We start from the raw sequence: 17,648 nt of genomic DNA on the forward strand, positions 1-17,648 counted from the left end.
TGCGCCGTTGCTACCGACGCTCCTCTCCGCTCCACGCCGTTGCTAGGGGATAGGAGGACTGCGGACGGACGGCGCCGCCGGCGGTGGAAGGTTTGGGGTCGCTTATAAAGTGCATTGCACTTAAAAAAGGGCCCATCTCCCCGCGAGGGGGACTCGAGTAAATGCGTCGCATAGGGGGTGGGTGTATTGCGTTAACGTTTAGTGTTTAGGGAGTTGGTGGTAGTGAATGCGTTGTATCAGGAGCTTTTTGACGTAGTTTGAATGAGTCAAGGATATAAGGCGCATTCGTAGCCTTTCATTCTGTGTCGGTTTTGTGGCGCAGTGGGAACAGCACCATGTACCTCGCGTTCCGCCCACGGGCAGTGAATGCGTTGTATCAGCAGCTTCTTGACGTAGTTTGAATGAGTCAAGGATATAAGGCGCGTTCGTAGCCTTCCATTCTGTATCGGCTTTGTGGCGCAGTGGGTAGAGCACCATGTACCTTGCGTTCCGCACGCAGGGTCGTGGGATCGAAACCAGGCACCGGTAAGTATTATTTTTTTATATAGTGTAGGGGGCGGGGTGCAGACCTGTCGTTGAGAGCGAGTAGGGTAGCGTGATGCCGGAGAGGAGGAGTGGGGAGAGGGCACACCTGGAACGGCTGTTGCGGACGCCGAGGCACGCCAACGCCGGGTGACATCGTGAGTTACAGAAATGCATTTAAAATTGGCTCCTTCCCACGCTGTAAAGGTGGCTGGTAAGCAAGGCCTTAAACAACACCCACAACAATTGCCCATGCGACATCACTTGAACTCACACAGGTGGCTCTACAATGAGTGAAACCAGCCGTTTTATGGAATTCGCGTGGCCGGCGCCCGAAAGCAGCAGCAGCGTCGGCCACGGCCGGGATAGAAGCGGCGGCGGCCACCGCGGTAGCCCGGCCGTGAGTCTGGAGGGAAAAAACGGAGAGGAGCGTCTTCCGAAGGGCGAGACAGCGGAACCTAGCCATCCTGATGTTCTAGCTTGAGGCTGCACCACCGCGCGACACAGGCCTAGACGCGGAAACAATTATGCATGTGAGTTTAGTGATCTTCATTTATGCCAATTTAAACTAGTTAGTTTAGTAAGTCTGAGAATTGCGAGAAAGGTGAGGGAACTTTGTGATCGCCATTTATACGAACCAGTTGCTCCTTTAGCTTTTCCTTACACCTCTTAAAACAAAACCGTATTGGTATTAACCAATATAGAAAAGAGAGCGTCATTTGTGGCAAGCAGTGCGCAAAAGGTAGCGTTGCTCTAGCGGCCAGATATCTGCATTTGGTTTGCACATTTTGTCTTTCCGCCCATGAGGCCAATCCTTACCGTATCTTTTCCCACGACCACTAAATTCCGTCGACTGCGGGTTATCCTGGAACTGCTGTCGAACAAGTTAATCAAGCCGTGCGAAGGCAGCGCCCAACTGAATCGAAGCTGCGCCAAAACAGTCCCAAAACAAGCGTCACTAAAGCAGACGACAAAGCCGTCCCGCCGATGCAGCCGCCAATGAGCAGGCACTTGCGCTGCGGGAACGCTGCTTAAATTAGCCGCACGACCTGCAGTGTGCTCCGTCAGTGAACCTCTCCGCCATCGCCTTCTCCGCCCTTCCAGCCGCTGCCTTCGCCGCGTTGCGAGTTTGGTGTCGCGCACGCCACGAAAGGACCGCTGGCTGGTAAGGGTAGAAAGCTTTGCTTTAAAAGAAGGCGCTGGCTATGCCTACCACAGATTTGTAAAACGATTCATAAGCGGGCACTTCAATGATTTGCTCTTCACGCGGTGATGAGCTCACCTTTAGTAGAGGAAGCCCTTCACTTTCGCTTTCTTGCTGCTCCATGGGTTGGAAATAAAAATGCGCACCACTGTCTCGAAGGATCTCGGTTCGTGTCTTGCCTCGTACTTGAGAATTACGGTGGTGGTGCTAGAAGAAGCTTGAAAATGGTCTTGCTGCGATACTGTGGTTGTGATGATGGTGATGATGACGCCCTCAATAACGTACCCGCAAGGGGCATTGCGCAGAGATAAATCACTGATTGAAATCCATTAGCACTTCGACATATTCGTTCACTTTCGGACAGAAAGAGGTCGTAAAAAAAGTTCGCTCTGATTTTAAACCCCAATTACCCATTATTTGTATCACTCAGCAATGCAAGTGACCTTTAGCAGAAAGGTAGTCTTAAATACAATTATATATGTCCCTTTTTTGCACACCCCAAATTTGTTGCGCCAATAGATAATATAAGTGGAACAGATAGAGTCAAACCCAAACGCTGAATAGGGTCCTTTAAAGCAGTTGTCTAGCTGCCGAGAAGCGGCAACAGGCGAGAAAAAAAATGTTCAATTGTTTCTGGGACCTGGCACCGCACACATACCTTCGTAAGAGAAAGACCTGTTCTAAACAGGTAGAAATGTACCCTTGGAATCCTGCAGCGCAGCTCAGTGAAGCTCACTTCGCATTGCCGCGATCCACAGAAAAGAACATTCCACCCCAACTTTCAACGTTGATACTGCTCAAGTGATAGGAGCGCATCTGAACGAGTAGTGTGTAAATATCAACACCGTCTTCATTGATCTTGAAGATCCCGCGGCTAATGGTGCGAGGTAAAGCTTATGCTTCTTCTTAATCATCTTCTCCCTTCTCAACCAGTCGACATGCTTTTGTGGGCGGTCGCCGCGAGGCGCATGCACGAGCTTTCGGCATTTTCTTGGATTTTCAACTCGGACCGTAAGCGGCTGAAGTCGTCGCGACCCTCTGGGTCGTTCCCACCGCGCCTTAACCCTTTATGTGAATAAAGTTATTTCTCTCTCTCTCTCTTTCCAGCCGCGCTTCGGACAGCCTCATTTCTCGCGACACCAGCCTGTGGCGGAGTCCAAATAAGTGCTACGGGAAAATTTGGTGAATCTTTTAGCAGAATGTGGAAACAGTGCATCGAGATCAGCACTATCGACAAGGCCAACACAGCCACTCATAATGCGTGATTCTAAAGTGGCCCTGCAACTGCGTTGGCTCGACGTTTTATAGGCGCAGAGATCACAACTTTGACTGAGCACTTTGCAAATTCCAGATTGCCTTTAGAGTGCCGGTCAGCTTATTTCATTACGGGCTTGAGAGACGGGCTGCTCCAACTGGCGTTTTTGCTCTTTTCATGTAATCTACACTAGAAATTGAGAACAGATTCTCAATCATCTCTCGTGGTAGTTTAACCAATGAGGTGACTTAGTTATTTTAAAGTTTTAACTTAACCATTGTAATAAACTTTCCAACACGAGTAACTGCGAACACTTCAATGCTCATCGACCTTTTTCTTATAGGTACGGATACTACCAGTGTTAAGGCTGGTGTGATAGCTTGCGATCTGGGCGTTCACTTACCTATATTCATGGCAATCGAAGAAACTATTGAGTTAAAAAACCGCCGGTTAGAGCAAGACATCTTTCCTCATAAAACCTTGGATCACTTTAGAAATGATGTGCTAGAAATTGATTGGATGGACGTCTGCAGCGCCACAGATGCCAGCACTGCAATGGATACCTTCATCTAAAAGATTAAGCACCTGTACAATCATTTTTTTTCCTACAAAGAGTTTACTACCTTAAAAAAGATCCATCAGCCCCGGATAACTAGGCACCTACTCGCTAACATAAAAAAGAAAGGTGTCATGCATGCAAAATTTTTCACCCACCGTACACTAAAATTTTTAATGAATACAAAAAAAATTCGCAATGGCTTTAACAAAAAAATTCGTTGCGCTCAAAACGAGTATTTCAATAACACATTTACAGGAATGTAGTCAAAACACAGATGGCCACCTGGAAAAAGACAGGATCACTCTTTGGCAGTAATAGCACCTCCAACACAGTCTCAGAAATCCCCGTTATTGGTAAAAAATTACCAGCCTGTGATCTGCAAATGCCTTCAACGATTATCTTGTGACGACATTCCCTCACCGGTATTTCTCAATAACACGCTAAACATGGACAATTCTTGCTCCGACTCAGTATTTCTAGCCCCAGTAACGGAGGCAGAGGTATTTTCAACAATTATCCAGCTGCGAAACAGCAACAGTTCCGATCCCTTTGATTTTAGGCTCCACCCTATAAAACTTATTGCTGACATAATTTCCCGCCCCCTGACGAGTATACTCAACCGGTGTTTTTCTACTGGTATTTTTTCTGCGAATTTGCAAACCGCGAAAGTAATATTACGGTACAAGAAAAGGGACAAAAACAGTTTTGGAAACTATAGGCCCACATCGATTTCACCCATTATGTCGAAAGTCCTTGAAAAATTTTTGTATTCTCGGCTCACGTTCTTTACAGATAAGCAAAAAATATTATCAGATTCTTAGCTTGGTTTCTGTAAACACAGGTCTACTGAACAGGCGTTACTTGCGCAGAAGAAATTCTTTCTCTGCGAAATCGAAGACAGGAAATTCGTACTTGGAATATTTATAGACTTCTTGAAGGCTTTTGATTCGCTTGACCGAAAGCTTCTACTTAAGAACTTAGAATTTTACGGTTCGCGGTAGGGCACGTGAGGTTATTGAATCATACCTTGGCCATCGCCAGCAATATGTAAACATAAATAACTCGTCTTCTGAGGACCAGCTCCTGCTTGTCACCAGCGCTACGGAAGCCTGGAGAGCACATGGGCTCTGGACTGAGGAACCACTCCCACATTATTACATAATAAAGTTGTATATATATATATCTCTCCTCAAGCGGCGCCCCTGTTTACGGTGTATTTTATATTCTTTCACTGTTTTTCTTTCATCTTTCGTTTTGATGTTACCTTTCCTTCGCTCATCTTGCTAGACAGACGTGTTTATACCCGCTGCCTTTGCAATAAACGCATTGTTCAACGTTTGCGCTTGTGCAGTCCTCGCATCGTCCTCTGTTCATTACTGCGCTTGTTTTCTGCGTGTTGTAAGTGATAGTGCTTCCGGTAAACAGCAACAGAACAGTGGCGATAACTATTGTGGAGACGTGCCACAGCGATTCTGGATCTTAGCGTCCCGCTACTGTGTGACAGCACGAGCGTGCACGGAGATCAGTTCGGGCGAGGTTAAACAGGCCTCGACACGGGACAGTGTGTAAGCAGCAGTGCTGATAGGATCGCTGACTTGGTAGACAGCGACGCTAATGTCCAAGGGTGGAGAGAGAACCGGCATCCCGCTCGAGGAGCGCGCGCAGCGGTTGCGCTGGAAAGCGAACGTCAGGGGCCTATAGTACCTAAGTATGTAGGTGTTCTGGCCAAAACAGAAAATACCAAAGATGTGTGATGGCAAGACAGACGTCCAGGAGTTCGCGCCCGAATGTTCTGTACCTCGTTTCAGTTGTTGGGAGTAGAAACTCAGTGGTTGCCAACCAGAGACCACCGGCCAACAGCATTGCCGAGACACCCTTAAAGCGTTGTTGGCTAGGCGTAGTTGAGCGTCAGCAACGGGATGTAAAAGCACGGAAGCGTAAAGTAACGCCTTTCTTCGCAAAATAAAAGGCAAAAGCTGCTTGCTCGATCAACTGAAATCCTCCAACGGCATTTTAAGTGGACAGCAGATCAGAGAGTGGCTCGAGGAGTTCTGTACACTTGGCAATGAATTGCCGAAAGAAGTTCGGTGGGCCAAAGAACTCTCGCATCTTCTTGCTTGAGGTTGGCTTCTGAAACCCTGTGATCGCCTTTATCTTCGTGTTCAGAAGTTTATTTTCCTGTTGAGTGTATTGGTGGCACAGGGACAGAATGGTCTCCACGCCGAAAATCACACTTTTGAATTATGGCCAACCCGTATTGGTAGGACCGAAATCAAACGTTTCGCAAGTACGCTCCGTGCTCGGATGGTGATAAACGTGTGATCAAATGCCGTTGAGGCAGGCAAAAACATTTAAACCACGGGTGACCTTGTCGATGGCATGCTGAAAGGTATGGGCGGTGTTGTATAAACTGACGGGGATGTGGACATAATCAGAGACCGAATGAAGTGATAATGGCACCCATCGGCATGCCTGCGGGCTCCGCATGGATGTGGTAAGAGAATTTGACCACATCTAACTTGCAGAATATCTTGCATCCTGCCGGATTTGCGGTGAAGTCTTGGAAATACCGTACTGGGTACCGGCCCGGAACGGTGATCGCTAGGACTCGGTAGTCTAAAAGTGGCCTTCAGTCACTTGGATCCTTCTTCGGTATCATGTCAAACAGACGCCCCGTTTCTGCAAAATGGACAGACAAACACAGTTACAGCACGTGCGCGAACGACTGAGGAGTAACGGCGCAGTGCGATAGGGCGAGATGACGTGGTCGAACAAAAACAAAAATTGGGCCCATCTCCCCGCGAGGGAGACTTGAGTAAAGGCGTCGCATAGGGGGTAGGTGTATTGCGTTAACGTTTAGTGTTTGGGGAGTTGATGGTAGTGAATGCGTTGTAACAACAGCTTCTTGAAGTAGATTGAATGAGTCAAGGATATAAGGCGCGTTCGTAGCCTCCCATTCTGTGTCGGCTTTGTGGCGCAGTGGGTAGAGCACCAAGTACATTGCGTTCCGCCGGCAGGGTCAAGGGATCAAAACCAGGCGCCGGATAGTATTTTTTTATATAGTGTAGGGGGAGGGGTGCGGACTACGACTAAGGACGTCAACGCGGGTGACATCGTGAGTTACTGAAATGCTCTGCATTTAAAAGTCTCCGTTACCGTGATGTGGTGGGTAATGGTCTGCTTTACAAGGGGTGCACTATGTGGGGCTGTATTATTGCGGCCAAATCAGCAAGGATCTTCTGGTACGCTTTATATAACACAAATGTTTGAACAACGGTCGCCTTGGCACGGGAGAGAACACCATGCACTGCAGAGCTCGTTGTCAAGTCCATGAGGAATCGAGAGCGTACGTTCACGGTCATGCAGAAAGCCAGTAAATCAGCATTGTTGCCGATTGTGAGAAGTGACCTGAAGAAGCGCCAGAGGCCAAAATTTATTGAGAGACCGCTTGCTGTAGGTGCTAATCGGCGAGGTTTCGGCGGCAATTGACGCTTACGTCATTTCTCCGCTTTGTCGGTCTAGCGAGAAGGTCGGTAGACGATGACTTCGGCTCCCGTGCAAGCCGAGAAGCTGTGGCTTTCAGCTTTATAGGGGAACGGAGTGTAGTGTAGGTAGTGTAGGGTAGTGTAGTGTAGTGTAGTGTAGTGTAGGGAACGGAGCCGTGGGCTCGGTGATGCTGTGGCTCTCCCACATCTATTGTTGGTGTGCAAGCCCCGGCCAGAAATGCAGAGCGGCGATGGCATACGATCATCCCCGGAGCGCAGTCGTGTTCAAACTTCTGTTGCGTGTGGCTCTGCTGACGCTGCCGGATCGTGGCCGCCAATTCGAAGCATCCATCTTTACCGAGCTTCTCCACTTGTTTGGGGTGACTCGACTCTACACGGCCGCATGTCAACCCCAGACCAACGGGCTGGTGGAACGCTTTCATCGCCACCTCAAGGTAGCTCTTACTGCTCAAGGGACGCTATCCGAGTGGGTCCAGCGCCTTCCGCAGACTTTTTTGGCTATTCGCTGTGCCCTGAAGACCGACTTGTCCTGTTCCTGTGCAGAACTCGTTTATGGTTCGACACTCCGGCTCCCTGGTCATTTCTTCGACCTGCCAGTACAGTCATTGCCTACCAGCGACTATATGCAAAGACTACGCATGCTCTTTCCGCAACCTCAGCCTAAACGACATTTCCCGCCGAGAGACGTTTACACCACGTCGGACCTTCGCAATGCAACCCATGTTTATGTGCGCAACGACGCTGTTCACTCGCCACTCGAACCTCACTACTGCAGCCCTTTCCCGGTACTACAGCGATACTCGCCAATGTACCTCGCGAACATGAATGACCATCCTGACACCATTGCCCTAGAGAGGCTCAAGCCCGCCTGATCCCTGGTCCGTGCATTCAACGCTGCTCTGCATCCTCCACACGAGCCTCTACATACAGTCGCGCCTCAAGCATCCCATGTGCACTCCCCAACACCCACACTCATTGGCGTGCGCCGCCCGTCCTGGACCACCAGAGACAATTGACTGCGCCGGACATTTCCCCGTCTCAACGACCTCCAGCCACCCTCCTCTGCAATGTCCTGAATTCCTCTACCCCACTCCGCGTTAGGGGGGGGGGACAGGGGCGATCACGTCCGTATCCCCACTTGTAGGGAACGGAGCCGTGGACTCGGTGATGCTGGGGCTCTCCTACATTTATTGTTGGTGTGCAAGCCCCGGCCGGAATTGGAGAGCGGCGATGGCATACGACCGTCCCTGGAGCGCAGTCGTGTTCCAACTGCTGTGGCGCATGGCACTACTGTCACTGCCGTGCAAGCACCGCTGATGATGATGGTAGGTATCAGTTCATAATGAGGATAGTGGCGCTGCAAGCAGATGGTGATGCGCTACAACAGTAGAAGAGGCTCTGACAACTTGACCGGGTTCTTTTGCCGCAGCCAGTGCCCAGTCTCCAAATTTTCAATCCACGGGCAAGGCTCTGTAGACTTGTGGGCGGCACTGCCAAGATGATACGAACGAACGTTCGAAGAGCCAGGCTCGCTCAGCGTGATGGAAGCATCTTAGAACAGGACTGAGATCACGAGTATTGGCGGCCGCGGGCTGAACGTCGGCGTAAGTCCAAAAGGAAAGTTATAGATGCCAGCTGATGGCTCAGTTCATTAATGCGGCTCTCGAGTTGATAAAACCTGGAGTCGTCACTTAGGGTAAAGGGCCTAAGGATGACAGTGGCGATGATGGGGGACCGGAAGCAGTGCGGGACATGGTCAGCCAGTTCCTCAGACTGATCAAGAGGCATGTCATCGGCAGCGGCAAGTCTCAAGCCCATGCTCTGTGGGAGGCGTAAAAGGAAGAGCTGCCGAAGCAGTCGGTTGTCGAGGCCTTGGCTTTGATCGCCTAATAGCTGCCGTGGGCGATGGAGCAGCTGGCAGGGTAACCTGTCGCCCCGTTCCGCCGTGTTCAGAAGCTGCTGCTGCCTTCTGCTCTGAGACTTGAACTTGCACTTGCTGATCCTGGCCGTGAGATGGTGGTACGGCGATTCCGGGTGCAGCCGTTGAGGATACCAACTAGCCCGTCCGCGATGCTGTTTGGCAAAGAGGTCACTACACTCTTGTACTTCGTCTAGTTGTTGGTGACGCTGGGAAGACGAAAGCACGCCTCGACTTGCGTGAACTGTATGTCCACGTGTTCCATGTCCAACAAAGGAGTAGTAAGCTGGGCACCACCACGGCGGTGGTGTTGGGGCATGAAGCTGCTTCGCGGTTTTCACCGGCTGGCCCGCATACTCCTGCGAGACCGATGTTTCCGACATGGTGCGGCCAGAATGGGAGAGTTTGGTTTACGTCACCATTTTATATCGTGACCTCCCAGAGTCAACCAGCTTTGACCCGATATGGACCCCAAACGTAGTTTATTCAGCCAGCGTGAGCCTGCGTCAGCTTACAACATTTTTAGTCCACAGCTGAACTGGGCAGTCTTCACTCCAGCATTTCAAGCCGAATTCCAGCGGTAGTACTGCCTTTAAAAGAAGTTCTTCCGCAGCACTTGAATATAGTTATAATTACAGACTTTCTGACAGTCTGTTCCGCTTTGGCATCGTTTGAAAATTTACCCCTAACCCATGCATTCAATTTTCTGGTGCCCTCCCATTTGCAGGACATCTGCCTCATTTGGCTTCCCCTCGGCACAAAGGTTTACTCCTTAATGAAGAGGCTGGTTCCTTGGAGCGATCGTCTTTGGATGGCCCTTCGGTTGATCTTTGCCCTGTTCCGGCTAGTATAGCAGGAGCAAGGTCCGTAGATACCAGCGCCGAATGAGTGCGCAGGAAGGGGTCATCAATACTTTTGAAGAATATGCCCATTTAAAGCATAACTAGAATTCCGGTTTGTGTGAATCTCGTCAATGCGAGGTCACATTAACCAAATTGAGATGTAGGGTCCCCCAGCTGAACTTCTAAATGCAAAGGTCTGCTCTGTGCCATTTTCGGTGAACATGAGACACTAGATCACTTCTCATTACATTGCTGTGGTTTCTCAGTGATCAGACAACGTCACCTTATCAGGCCATTACAATGCTGTGGCTCCTTAGTGATCAGACAACGTCACCTTATTAGGCTATTACAACGAATTGAACTTCCTATCTCTATGCCAGTACTCCTGTCACTAGGAGCCACATAACTGGGTTATTGTCACAAAGGCGTGGCTGCAGCCATTGATGCATATGTGTTCGAGACCAGGCGTCTGCCCTGTTAGCATTTATTTTCACGGGTATGTTTCCTCAAATTCAACCGCCACTTTCAATTTGTAGCCAATTCTTCCTTCCAATTGCACGCTGCTACTGGATGCCAACCGATAGGTATCTACTGTTAAACTGTGAGCGGGCGAATTAGCCCCCTTTTTTTCTCGATTATTGACCAATCCCCCGCGCGGGTATGCCCCATAAGACGTGGAATAACAAAAACAAACACTTGTAGGGCGCCCGGCGGCGCACATCCGTGCATGTGGGTTCGGGCTACGTGAGGAGACCTTGCTTTTGTCTTCGTCGTCTTCGCGTGTTTGTCGCGTCTGTCGTTACAGTGCCTGAGCGCGAAAAATGTGTCGTGGTACAGACATTTCTTTCTTCTACGTGCTTGTACCCGTGCATATGCCAGTTAGGGGACTAATTTTGCGATACTTTTAGCGCAATTTGTTAGGCTTGAGAACAGCTGACTGGGGTCAGCCCACAAAGTCTATTCGAATGCTAGATAAGGAAGAAATAGATTAAGGGGAAGAAGAAGAAGCGTTGTCATCTATTACCAAGTTTTCTCTAGCACCAGCACTACCACCGTCATTCTCAAGTTGGAGGCAAGAAACTAACCAACCTCTTTCAAGACGGCCCTCCGCATTTCTCTTCCCAGCACCTGGAGCAGCAAAAACGGCGAAGTGACGTGCTTCTTCCGTCAGAGGTGAGTTCCCCACCATGTGAAGAGAAAATCATTGACATGTCCACTACGAATCGCTGCACAAATGTAGGGTTTGCCTCACGAATTTGTAACGCCTTTTATCTCATCCCTGGCCAATCTAACGCCGTAGTAATGCGTCAGCTTACCTCACGCGTACTCCAGCTTAATCAGCCCGGAACGCGAAAAGCGTAGCGCCTCAAAAATGCATAAACAAGTGCGCAGGTCATCAAGGAGTCACATGTCTTTCTAAAATAGTGTACATGGGTATTAATTGGGAGTGAATTATCGATAGCAACGCTTGAAAAAAAAATACAAGAACAACGCTTGCCAGGATGCGTTAGCTCTATATTTGTATATAGCAGTAAGGTTCCCCTCGCGGGAACCCCTGTGTAGATGCGACGCATAGGCGGAGCGGCGAAGGGACCGTGTTTTATAGCGCGCATAACGTTGAGGGGACTGCGTAAGCCGGTCCCAGTCTATGACGACGTTGGCGTACTTGTAAAGCGGCGTGGACTCTAGGTGTTTGAGCCAAGCGTGGATGTTGCTTCGCCGGAGAACGGCACACCGGTTATAGGCGCAGCGCGCCCGAAGGAGAGGAAACCGCAGAAGAGAGACTACTGCACATGCGCCGGCGCCAGCGCGTCTGCCGCGGCTATGACGCAACACAATCCAACACAATCCACTTTAATCCAATCCAATCCAAATCCAATCCAAGCCAAGCTAAGCCAAGCCAAGCCAATCCAGTCCAAGCAGATCCAATCGAATCCAATCCAATGCCCCTCGCGAGAGAGTGTTCGCTATCGGAGCAGAGAGGTGGTGAGCGGCGGAGAGCGCAGCTGGCGCGGCGAGGAGAATGGGGGAGGGTTGGACAACGCCGCCGACGACGACGACGACGGCGACGACGCCGGAGGGACAAGGAATCAGATGCTCTGCATCTAAAAAAAAGAACAAACTGCCCGAACATGAGATGTAGCACCAGGAAGTGTTGGGCATACTCCACGTGAGAAGCTACCGCCTTTTGAAGTCATCGTCTTCTGCGCTGCGGACCGTGGGCGCGCCAATCGCTACCATACCACCTGACCTCCATCGGTGGATATGGGGACCCCACCACCGCTCCCTTCTTGCGTTTGTTCGCGAAACGGGAGTTAACCTATACTTGTAGCATAGTATTTATGCCAACGGGCATACTGTCGCAAAAAAAATGTCTCAACCCGCAAAATACTTCTTAGTACTAATATTTCCTTCTCTAAAACGCTTCGTATCCCTTTTTGACTAACTTACCACTTAGGACCTTTCTGCAGTAGTTTGAACGAAATTTATAGATTTCAAAAGCACTGAATATAATCAATTGTCAAAGGGTGTTCGGCTGGTCGACAAGGAAGAAGACTAAGAAGAAGAAGAAGACGAGGAAGAAGAAGAAGAAGAAGAAGAAGAAGAAGAAGAAGAAGAAGAAGAAGCACTATTACCTGGCACCAAGACCATTCTCAAGTTTGGGAGGAAGAAAATAACCAACCTCTTTCTATACGGCCGTGCGCATTTGTATTCCCAGCACATGGAGCAGGGAGAACGGCAAAATGAAGAGCTTCTTACAACAAAGGTGAGCTCGCCACCGTGTGACGAGGAAATCATTCACGTATCCGCGCACAAATCGTTCCACAAATGTGGGGTACGCCTCGCGCATTCGTTGCGCCTTCGGTTGCATCATTTCCCGATCTAACGTGTTAATATAGTGCTAATGCAGATACTTTCTAGCATCGTAATCTAGTTGATTGATTGTAGGGTTTAACGCGCCGACGCAACACCGGTGATGAGGCGCGCCGTAGTGGAGGGCTCCGGATTAATTTTGACCACCTGGGGATCGTTGCCGTGCGTTGAAATCTCGTACACCCGGGTATTTTTGCTTTTCGCCTCCGTCAGAAAAGCGGCCGCCGCGGCCGGGAATCGAACCCGCGACTCCCTGCTCAGCTGCATAACGCCTCAGCCACTGAGCCACCGCGGCGGGTAGCGTCGTAATCAACAGCAGCGCTGAAAACTAAAAAGAAATTACAAAAAGAGAGCGTGCCAGTACGCGCTAGCAGTGCATTGGTGTCTAAGAGTAGTGCTGGCATAAAAAATCGGCCGCGCATATGCTTGCGTCACCTCAAATGCAGTCAAAAGATTGCAGCCCCCCGTAGCCCCTCTAAAGTAGCGACCTCTTTTGTCTCATTACCACCCTCTCACGCTCTTCCCCTCCTGTCTTGGTCCACCCGCCTGGACGTTTTCGGAGTTCAATGTTCCCGCTTTGGCAGTGCTGGCGCGCCAGGTATTGAGAATGTTGAGAATCACAGCTCGAGCCAACAAAAGCGTGGCTCGGGTGCCAACCTTCGTGTATTTGTGGTAAAATGAATGTTTCCAACGCGTTTTTTTATAGTCGTACACGCAATTATCAAACACACATCTATTGTTAATTAAAAGGACATGGCAGACTTCATTTAAGTATTGATGTTCATCCGCAAACCAGCCTTATGATATCTGTGTAAGTGACTAAAAAAATGACGCATCTTTCCAGATTTATTAGATATAAAACTCTGATATGGGTGTCATTAAACACAGCAACCGAATTACATTTCTGTGGTTCAGTGGTTAAGGCGTTGGGCTGATGAGCGCGAGGTCTCGGGTTCGATTCCCGGCCGCGGCGGCCGCTTTTCTGATGGAGGCGAAAAGCTAAAACGCCCGTGTGTACGAGAGTTCGGCGCACGTTAAAGATCCCCATGTGGTGAAAATTAATCCGGAGTCCTCCACTACGGCACGCCTCATCGCCTGCATTACATTGGCGCGTTAAACCCTGCAATCCATCAATCCATACATCTCTTTGGTTGAGGCCGAGGAAAATGAAATTTTTATCGTTGCCCACACAAATTTTAAATCACAGTCCAGTTGGAATTAAAAACGCCAGCAAAGGAAACCCAAAAAATAACCAGGTTTGGCGATTGGAGACGCGCGTATTACATGGCAGAACGCGCAAGTAAGCTTAAGAAATGGAATGGCAGCCTCCCTAGATGAGAAGCAAGTCAGCGACTGGAACTCTTTAAAAGTGAACGAGAAACCTTGTATTGATTAAGGTAAAAAAATTACACAGACCGTAATATATGCTAACCATTCTCCTGAAATGCATACCAATAGGAGCACGAGGTAACCACCAAACCTTTGTAATGAAAACGTACCGCCAAGACTTGAAGCAAAGACACGCCAGGTTAAGCAGGCTCTTCTCCACCCCTCCAAACACGCAGAGCTAGACAATCTTCCAGTGCGAAATCCCTAGGTAGTAACTCAATCGACAGTTGAAAATGCAGACTAACAGGTCCAACCAAGCAAACTTCACACCAAGAAATATCGACAATATTTCCCACTTTTCAGAAACGACATCCAGTTCAACCAGGCCTTGAATATTTCTAATATATATTAACGACATTGCGAACAATATAACTGCTACTATACGACATTTTGCCGATGACTGTATAATTTATATGGCAGATCACTACCACCAATGACGTAGCTATTTCGTAAAGCGATTTAAAAACCGTCGTGGATTGGTGCCTCGTGTGGAAAGTGGAAATCAATACAGAGAAAACGAAGGTAACATTTTCTTCGAAGCTAACTACTCCATTTAATCAATACACGCTATGCATTTCGACAATTGAAGGAACCTATTCTTTTAAGTATCAAGGTGTGATATTTCCTCCTGATTTCAACGGGGCCATGCATGTTGAACACACAACAAACAAGGCACTAAAAAAACTTGCCTTGCTAAAGCGCCGTTTATATCTTTCGAGCCATGAAACTAGACTTCGCGCATAGATTTCCCTCATCCGTGCAACCGTTGATTATACTTCAAATATTTGGAACCCTCACACAGCCATTCTGTCCGACTGTATCGAATCCATTCAAAATGAGGCTTCATTCTGCACTCGTACTCACCATACCAAAGTGTATCTGCATTAGAACAGATTGTCTATCTTCCAGACCTTAGCCCTTGTCGTAAATTCTTCCGTATGGCCTATTTTTCACTCTTTTTATCATGGTGTTACATCTTTTTCGTGTGCTCATATTTTTCCAGCCCATTATGGGAGCGATCGTTCTGACCACTAACGTAAAGTGTCGCCCATATTCGCAAGGACTATGGAGTATCGAACTTCCCCTTTTGTGCTATCGGTAAACGGGTGGAACGAGCTACCCCTAGAGATTGTAACGATAAATGACCCGTCTGCATTAGAATAGGCCATGCGCACATTTCTTAATGCGTAAAATTTGTGTAAAATATGTAAAATTTCAACTGATAATTCTTGTGAGCCCTGTGTTATATCTTGTTTACCAGTGCGACTGTGAAGATCAACTGCCATGTGTGCTTCTCGGAATTTACATGTACTGCAAATGTGAAATGCGCCGTGTATTATCACCCCGTTGTTTCTTCTCTTTCTTCCAACATCTATCGTTTACCTAGTTGTGTCATATCGCTGCGTGTGGTGTTTTTACACGTATTGACGTGCAACTTGTATGAATAGTATCCCCGCTTCAGGGGACTCAAATAAATAAATAAATAGACAAACCCAACGACATTAACGGCATCACTTCCAGCCCTCTCCTCGCAAGTGTGCAACAACTGCCACAACAAGAATTTTTGCACTTAGTAACCCCAATTGCACTAAAAGAGGGAACAGGGTCAACGAAGAAACTTCATGGAGGTAAAGTTGCATAAATATTTGGACTGCCAGTTGAGTTCTGTGGTACATTCTGGGACATCCTTGGTCGTTTTACAATATACTTGCAACTCACACAGACCCAAGCTGTTTTAAACGAGGTAGAATTAATACAGAAAAATGCCAGGAATTGAACGAACCCACGCGTTGGCGCCCCAGTACTCTGCTAGGGGTAGACTACATACATCTTCCGTCAGTGCTGACAAAGCGCCCAAAACTCACGTTACCTGAAGTAATAACGTAATTGGCAACGTGTGCTCCATGAAAGACAGAGACTGCCAAACCTTGAACATGTTAAATAGAAACATAAAAGAATACGCGAAAAGCAGACAGGCTAAAGGCTGGGTTGTTTCCTTAGAAAAAGCACATGCGTTTGATAGAGTATAGTACAAATACATATTTGCAACAGTAACAGCTTTTGGTTACCCGCAACAGTAAATTAATGTCTTGGCAATCCTTCACGGAGACATAAAGAGCGACTTAGTCTTCCACAAAGAGATAGTAACCCAGAGGTGTCCGGTAGGGTATCCATTTTCCCCACTACTCTTTGTCTCAGAAATAGAGTCGTTCTTGAAAAACGTCGAGGTCAACACGAGCACCTTAGGTCTACAGTTACCAGGAAGCCAAACAGTCAAGTAACGGTGTACGCAGACGATACCACATTGTACCTAAGGGAAGAAGACAGCGTAGTGCATGTACCCAAATGTTTCGAACCGTGTTCTGAGCTAGCCGGCACAAAATAGAACCGTGCAAGAAGTAAATATTTAAGTCTAGGCCCATCAAGAAAGCAAAACGTATATTGTATTCAAGTAGCCACCCACGCAGAAATCCTTGGCATTACCTACAAATCAAACGGAAGATTGCTTCAAACCTGGCATGAGGCGCTTAAGCAACTCACAAAAATGTTGAAGGAGCTTTAGCGAACGACTTCAAGTGGTAACTGGCAGTGAAGTTGTTCACATAGAAAATATGGTATATTGCAGGAACGGTCGCCTTTCCTCGCCGCATAGCGGTGAACATCATATCTTAAATACTATGCTTGCTATAGTCGAATAGTCGAACAAGACTGCCCTGGTAAAAAAGAAACTTAGCTTGGCTAGACAGCTCGGAGAGTGTAACATTCCTTCAGTAGCTAACTCCTCTGTGTCTTATGCATTGAACAGTGTTCTTATGGTCCCTGGGATCCAGACAGGGTACCCAAGTACCCTCAGAACCAAACCTCAGTGCGTAGTTTTTGGGGCAAAAGGCCGGCTATCTCTCCAGGAGGCTCCGAGTGGGCCCACAGCATCTCAGGCACCCATCAAGGTAATTGAAGCATACAGGAACTTGACCGCACCTAAACTACAAAATGATACAGTGGAGATGTGGATGTATATTAGCCCACTAACTCGACAGGGTGAACTCAGAGAACCTCGACAAAAAACAAAAGAACTTCCCCTTGCGCACCCTAATCAACGCAAATTTCCCGGTTGAAGCCAAACACGTAACATGGAAAGTTTTGAAGGTAAGTCTTGCCTCTCCTTCTTGTGGGCCGAAGAGTTCTTCCAAAAATAGTCTTGCCCCTTTAGTGAGGTCCGAAATGGGCGAGTGCGCATAAATTGCCCACCAATACATGGCGGATCGCCCTTTACTGGAAGATGAGTTGTTAAATAAATTAGTACTGTTCGTACGTGTTTTTGCTGGCGCAACGTTTCTCATAACAGCAGGTAATACCCGTGTCTTGAGTTTGAGCCGACTAGCCGGACTGACACGTGGGCACCCGAAGAAGACTTTTTTACACATGGGCGCAAACATGGCAAAATGACTGACAGATTATGTGGTGTTGGGTGATGCTTGCGTGTAATTGCGCTGGTGCCTGCGATAGTGGAGACGTCCCTCCTGCTCTCCCGCAGGCACTGGCGGCCCTGCTGTTGCAAAGCCTTTGTGTTCACGGATG

This window comes from Haemaphysalis longicornis, unplaced genomic scaffold, assembly GCF_048455015.1.
Source record: "Haemaphysalis longicornis isolate Haplotype H1 unplaced genomic scaffold, Haemaphysalis longicornis Haplotype H1 scaffold_10, whole genome shotgun sequence".
NCBI lineage: Eukaryota > Metazoa > Arthropoda > Arachnida > Ixodida > Ixodidae > Haemaphysalis > Haemaphysalis longicornis.